Source organism: Cryptomeria japonica, chromosome 2 (assembly GCF_030272615.1).
Source record: "Cryptomeria japonica chromosome 2, Sugi_1.0, whole genome shotgun sequence".
NCBI lineage: Eukaryota > Viridiplantae > Streptophyta > Pinopsida > Cupressales > Cupressaceae > Cryptomeria > Cryptomeria japonica.
Genome location: NC_081406.1, coordinates 158,253,054 through 158,260,595, shown reverse-complemented (window position 1 = coordinate 158,260,595; position 7,542 = coordinate 158,253,054).

Here is a 7,542-nt window from a genome sequence, read left to right as displayed (position 1 = left end):
CATTGGTCAAATTCCTAACCACCACTCTAGTTTTGTCCCATTCCCACCCCTAACAGTGGCACTTTTCTATTTTTCCTCTATACTTCCTATAATCCTATGGGTCACCAACTTCTTAAACCAATGAGCTTGTCTTTTAGCCCTAGTACCTAAAAGGGGGATTTTTATTTGTAGCATCGTAAATTGTACGCACTTGCTAAGGTGGTACAATTTCACACCTAGTTTAGCACCCGCCTTGGCACATTTTGCATTTTACATTGCATTTCCCCTTTAGCACTTAATTAATTAAATTAATTAGGTCTAAGGTCCTATTTCATCATCTTCCACATTATAAAGTTGGGCCCTTTTTCATTAAAGTGTGCCCCTTTCATTTTATTCCTCCAATACATCATTTAATCAAAAACCCTAATTAGGTCCTATTTTGAACTTGGGGGCTTGATTTCAGGGGTCAAAACATCTCAAAATCACCTGTAACTTCGAGATTCTCTCTAAAATCATCATATCCGACGGCCCTGAAAATTTGGTGAAAAGTTGCCAGGACCATGGCGCCCGGAGTGCACATGGTCCCGGACATTTTTCCCGAAATTTTACGAGCGCGATCCAATCATAAAATAAAGCTTAACCCCAAGAAATTGGTAGGAGATTCAATCTCTAGGTCGGCCAAAAGTTGAAATTAAGACCTAGGGTTTCATACATAAGAGCTCTCTTTCTTCATTTGAGAGGATTCGAATTTTGGCTTTCAAGGGCCTTCTAGGCAGCGAAAGAGTAGATCTTTGAAGACTTCAACAACATTCAACATCCATCCATCAAGCATTCATCAATTTCATTCATCCATTTAGGGCTTTGAAGACATTGAAGAGCAATAGGGGATCACCGATTGAAGATTGGCTTGTACCCCTCCCTTGGGGTTGGGTATGATTTCATGTTGTTTTCATGTCTTTGCATAAGCCTCATTATATCACTTGTATTCATGCTTTAGATCTCTTTACATCTTGATTTGGAGCATTTACATTATCATTTGCAAGCAATTAGGGTTTACTTTCTAGGTTGCTCTAGTTTGCTTACTTGCATTTTAGGATCTTGCACACACACAAGGTCTGCACACACACTACTTTTACAATACAACTTGGCTATTCGTGGAGGTGGAAATCACCAAAGCGGGGGTTTGACTAAGGCAAAACCCTATATAGCTGCCCACCACACCTTTTCAGATATAAGTGCAGGTTTCGGGACTCAGACGACGCCGCAAGTTGCAGATCCGATGGAAGCAGACTGAGACAGAACTTCACACCAAATTCCAGCCCAGAAAGCTAGGATAGGGGCATGGGGCACCCTGGTCCTACCAAGACAGGGGCGCTGGGCGGCCTGGTCCTTCTGTCAGACAGCATTTTCAGCATTTTTGACAGCTTTTCAGGTTGCAAAACAACAATTTCCAGAGCAATTTCAGGGGCAGAATCAGGAAAGTGGCGCCCGCGCCCCCGTCTTGAACATTTTCATTCATATTTTAACACCGGGTACGCATTTACATTCTTATCTTGTCCTTGTGTTTACAGCTTTCCATTATTCAAGTTCAATTCTGCAATCTTGTTATTAGTTCATACTTGCACTTTGGGGTTAGGGATTGAACTTGCATCATTTTATCTATCATTTGCAACAAAGGAATAGAAATCCTAATAGGTAGCCCATGGCTCTCTCTTCCACAAAAAGAAGTAGCCAATTGTGTGATACCTCTAGGCTCTTTCGTATTCCACAAATGTGTGATTGAAAGTGAGATTAGGGCATGTTTGCTTAGTGTCACTTTTTCCCCCACACATTTTGGTGAACCCAATGTGAACTCCAATCTTCTCTAATTCTGATTTATGTTTTCAAATTTGAGTGTTTATGCTATTTACAAGTTTTAATTTCTTGCAAGATTCAAAAATTTAGAGGAAATTTTTGCTAAAACCCTAATTTTTCAATTCAAAGTTGAACTTGTGGATAGCTTAATTGGGATCAATAATTTCAAATCTGATTTAGGAACTCATTTGAATCATAAATTTAATTTTCTAAATCTACATTCTAAGTGCTTGCATTGGTTAAAATTAAACATTTCCTTCTATTTTTGCATGTGTTATCATTTGAAAGAGGAAAATTGTTGTCATGATGCATTCATTTCGTAGATGTGATAGTGGGTTAGCTTCCCTTGTTTCAATTTTTCCTTCTCCTAAAGAACCTCCCCCCATCTATAACAACATTTTAGTGCCTAAAAGAGTTGCTACCAATCCCTTTGAGACTCTCCCATGCTCTAAGGATGAAGACTTTAAGAGTGATCTTGACAATTCTCCTAAAATGTGCCCTTCCTATTTAGCTATCCTAGAGGAAGAGAATGATATCATAAACACCTTTCTTAATTTTACTTCACCTTCCCTACATGATGCCTCTCTAAGTGAAAAGGTATTGTTGGACATTGACTTATTTTCTCCTAAAGTTGGTCCTTCCAATGGGGGCATGTTAGTGCAACAAGAGGTTATGAACACTTCTTTCAAAGATCTCCTTCCTAAGCATGAATCTTTGGAGAAATATGTTCATGTTCCTCCTAAAAAACACTCCCTTCATGAGGATCCTTTTGTGCAAGAAGATGACATTATCCCTACATTTCCTAGTGATGGCATCTCCTTTTCCAACAAAATTCCCACTAGAGATGATGAATTAATGATAAATGCTTACCCTTCTCCTAAAGTTTGTCTTACCCAAAAGCATCCCTTAGAGAAAGAAGATGAAATAATAAGCAATTTCCTTAATTCTCTCTCCCCTAAAGATCATATTGAACATATTTTGAGGAAAGAGGATGAGTTTAACACATCTATTGATGCTCTCCCTCCTAAGGATGAGGAATTAATAAACAATGTTATCTCCTCTCCCGAAATTGACAATACTTCAAACATTCCTTTCAACAACTTCACTATTTGGGATGAACCATTAGAAGAAGGTGTAGATTATTCTCTCTCCCATGAGAGAACCCTAGCCAAAGGGGATGAAATCAAGATTGAAAAGTCCCTTGATAGTTTCTCACCTTCCTTGAATCTCAATTATTCTCCCTCTCCTCAACTTGGTTCTACTCATAAGGATACCCTAGTTCAAAGCAAGATGGTTAACATCTCTTTCAAAGATCTCCCTCTCAAAAGCGAGACTTTAGAGAGTAATTTTGATCCTTCTCCTAGAGAGTTTATTCCCCATGTAGATCCTTTGATGATAAAGGATGATATGACCTTTCCTAGTATTACTCTTCCTACTAGAACATCAATGCCTACCCCTTGTCTCTCTCCTAAAATTGATTTAATCCATGATAAGATTTTAGTGCAAGAGAAGACTATCAATAATTCTTCCAACACTTTTGTTCTTTCCTCTAAACCATCCTCAATCAATTTGATACATGTGAATGAAAAACCTAACAAACCTCTCTTCACTATCCAAGGTGCTTGTCCTTCTCAAAATTCTCAACCTTTAAATAAGCCTATCTTAGTGGTTCAAGGTGGTTATGCTAATGATTCTTTTTGTACTCCTAAGAAACCTATTATTACTGTGCAAGGAGGTTATTCTACTAAGAGCCCTTATGAGTATGCTAAGCAACTGACTAGAGAGAGTTATCATGCGGTTGCTCATACCTATAACACAAGAAACAATAGGCAACCTAATCCTCCTCCAGTTATCCCAACTTCAGTTCCTCCTTCCCAACCTATTCTTCCTCAAGCTCCTCGTATTTCACAAATGCTTAGTAAGGACTATGATCTCATAGAACAACTTAAAACTACTCCTGCTAAGATATCCCTTTGGGTTTTGATTCAAACTTCTTCCGCTCATCATGGAATGTTACCAGATGCCTTGAAAGATTTGAATGTTCCTCCACCTCATACATCTAGTAATATAGTGTCTTTGGTTAACTCTGTGATGAATCCTAAAGCTCAAATTGTATTTACTCAAGATGAGTTGCCTACTAGTGAAATTCAACATCAATATGATCCCTTGATGATTGTGGTTATCATAAATGACACTGCTATAAGACGAACACTGGTAGATAATGGTTCTGGCCTTAATGTGTGTAGCATTAATCTATTGCATAAGATGAATGTGGATACATCCCTTATTGAGCCTGACTCTCGTCCCATTCGAGGCTTTGATAATGTGGATAAGTCTTCATTAGGTATTATCACCTTACCCATCACAGTGGGACCTATTACTTTGCCTACTCCTATCCATGTTATGTCGGGAAATCTAACATACAACTTGTTATTAGGGAGACCTTGGATTCACAGTATGCAAGCTATCCCCTCTACATTGCATAGACAAGTTAAATTTATTTATAACAATAAGACATATACCTTGATAGGTGACACTAATCTCCAAGCTTGTTTGCAAACATCTAAGCCTTCCTCTTCTAGTGATGACTCTTTAAACAAGATACCTATGGATGAATCATCACCCTCTGATAATAAAAATTCTTTGGATGAGTCTGAAGTTCCTGAAGAAGATTCTTCTCAACTTGAATCTACACATGAAAAGGCTTTTGATCCTGAGAAGGTTCTCGCAGAAGATGATTGGGGATCTCTTGATTTCAATCCCACCTTTGTAGGTGAGTATAGGGTTCCTCCTAGAGAGCTTAAAGTTAAAAAGAAGAAAGAAACTAGAGATCAATCAGTCTTACCTGAACCTATGAGCAATAATTTTGTGGCCGCTTCTCAAACTTCTTCTCCTCACACCTCTAATTCTGAAGAATTTGATTCTTTGTCTTATGAAAAACCACCTTTTCTTTCTGAAATGGCTAATCTTTATGGTCATGGTTTTCATATTTTGGCTAAGAGTGGCTATAGTGGAAACGGTTGTGGCGCAAATGAGCAAGGAATTAAAGTTCCTTTAGAACATAACATGCATGAATATTCATGTGGACTTGGATATAATCTTTCTAAGCCCACCAAAGCATCTAAAAGACCATCTCTCAATGTGAATGCTATATTTAGTAGTGACGATGATCTCACTTCAACTAAATCATCTTCTACTTCTATCAACTCTCATTCCCCTCATAAGGAAATCTTGGCGATGAACAAATATCTTTATGAATCCCCTGAAATTTCTAAATCCACTTATGAATCTTTATCTCCTATTCATCATAAAGTCCTTTCCTCCAGGGATAAGGCTCTAATAGATTACACTCATCCCTCTTCTAAGATTTCTTGTGACTTTTCTTCTTCAATTTTTATCATTTTATACATGTTTTTAATCTCACTTATAATTGAGCATTTAGCATGTCATATTCAAATACCTCATTCAATCTATCATGTCTTTAAATAACATTAATGGCTATTATGTTGCTCATCATTATGTGACATTGGTAGCTCATTTACTGGGGGCTCATTGTCATTCATGATGGTACAATTTCAAGTGCAATCATATTTTTGAAGCAACATAATAGCCTAATTTTTCTATGTTATCTCTTGTTCCTATGGGGTAATAATGTGGAAATATTGATCATCTTTTCTTTAGAATCCTCTTTTCCTAGATATGGGAGAAGATGTGTATTCTCTTTCTTATCCTACCCACTTCTTGTGAGGAGCATTTTACATACACTAATGTCTTGCAATTTGCTTATGTCTAGATCTCTCCCTAGAAGATTGTGTAAGTCCTTCTCATTATCCTTATCCTTGGGAGGCAATGATCTTTCCTTATTTTTATCTAAGGATCCACTTTTTCCTATTTCGTGGATGGTGTGAACTTTATTACTTGATGTTATTCCTTGTATGCATTTGTTGTTGTTTGTTCAAGGATTCTCTCTTACAAGAGGTGTAAGTCCTTGACTACAACCTCTTTTGCACTTGGTAAAATACATCCATAATGAATTCACTCTCTCAATTGGGTTAAAAAGAGCGTCATCCTTCATTAAGAATCACTTTCACCTCGCAAAAGAAAGAAGTATTGCATTCTTATTCTCTTCTTTGTCTTATTCTAGAAGATGTTATATTTGTCTAAGACAATTCCTCTTGAGGATAGGTGTCTTTTGTACAAAGATCTCTTCTCCTCTAAGGATCTCCTTTACACATACCACAAGATATCCCTTTTCAACTATCTTATCCTTGCTTAAAGAGTGCAAAACTCTCTTGCTTGGATCTATGACATTGTTGCATTTTTGGGGTATCTTCTTTTGTGATGAAGGTAGGTATCCTTGTTCTACTTTGCTTATGACATAAACATTACACTTTTTGAGCAATGGGTCATTCTCGGAACCAGAACACAGACTCTTAGAGTGAGATGTCTCCATTTTTCTTTTACGCAAGGTGATTATTCTCGGAACCAGAGCACATACTCTTAGAGCGAGATGTCATGCTTTTGTACTATACATATACAGGTTGTAGCATACTTAGGCATAGACTCCTATGAGGTGCTTCTAACCTCCCTTACACACACATGCACGAGGTGGAGTGGAACTAGCAGCATAAGGCTAGACTTTCTCACTCTCCTCCCTTACATGGATCACCTAGATAGACTCTAGGGGCTAGTTTTCCATGTCCTTTTTCCCATGGATCACCTAGACAGACTCTAGGGGCTAGTTTTCCATGTCCTTTTTTTCATGGATCACCTAGACAAGATCTAGGGGTGAGAAGTCCATGTTTTCTCTCTCACTATTCTTCTCATGGATCACCAATGTGTGTATTCATGCTTTTTTCCTTTCTTTTCTTCTCTTTGCATTTTGTTTCCATTTACATCCTTCATCTTGTGTTAGAGAACTCTTAAATCCTCACACTCTTTGTTGTGATGGAATTGAGATTTAGTCCTCTTTCTTACCAAATGATTCTCCATTAGTTTTTGATCTCATATCAAATCTTCTTGTGAGCATTTCTCATCAATATTCTTTAACAATTCGAAGTGGTAAACATGATACCTTGTTTCAACTCACTAAAATTAGCAAGCCGAAACAGGGGGGGGCATATAGCTACCCTCGAATTTTCATCACCTTCCTTAGTAAGCATTAGGTGATTTTGTGATCTAACATGTGTTTTGTAGGGTGCGGTTCCTAACTGTGTACTGCAGATACCGCTGGGGGCTTCGTTCGATAGACTTATGGATATATCCTTTTTCAAATAATGTTTACTTTCCTGTACTTTAGCTTGCATATGCACGTAGTACTCATATGACCGCTAAAGTGGGGGCTAAATGTAGCATCGTAAATTGTACGCACTTGCTAGGGTGGTACAATTTCACACCTAGTTTAGCACCCGCCTTGGCGCATTTTGCATTGCATTTCCCCTTTAGCACTTAATTAATTAAATTAATTAGGTCTAAGGTCCTATTTCATCATCTTCCACATTATAAAGTTGGGCCCTTTTTCATTAAAGTGTGCCCCTTTCATTTTATTCCTCCAATACATCATTTAATCAAAAACCCTAATTAGGTCCTATTTTGAACTTGGGGGCTTGATTTTGGGGGTCAAAACATCTCGAAATCACCTATAACTTCGAGATTCTCTCTAAAATCATCATATCCGATGGCCCTGAAAATTTGGTGAAAAGTTGCCGG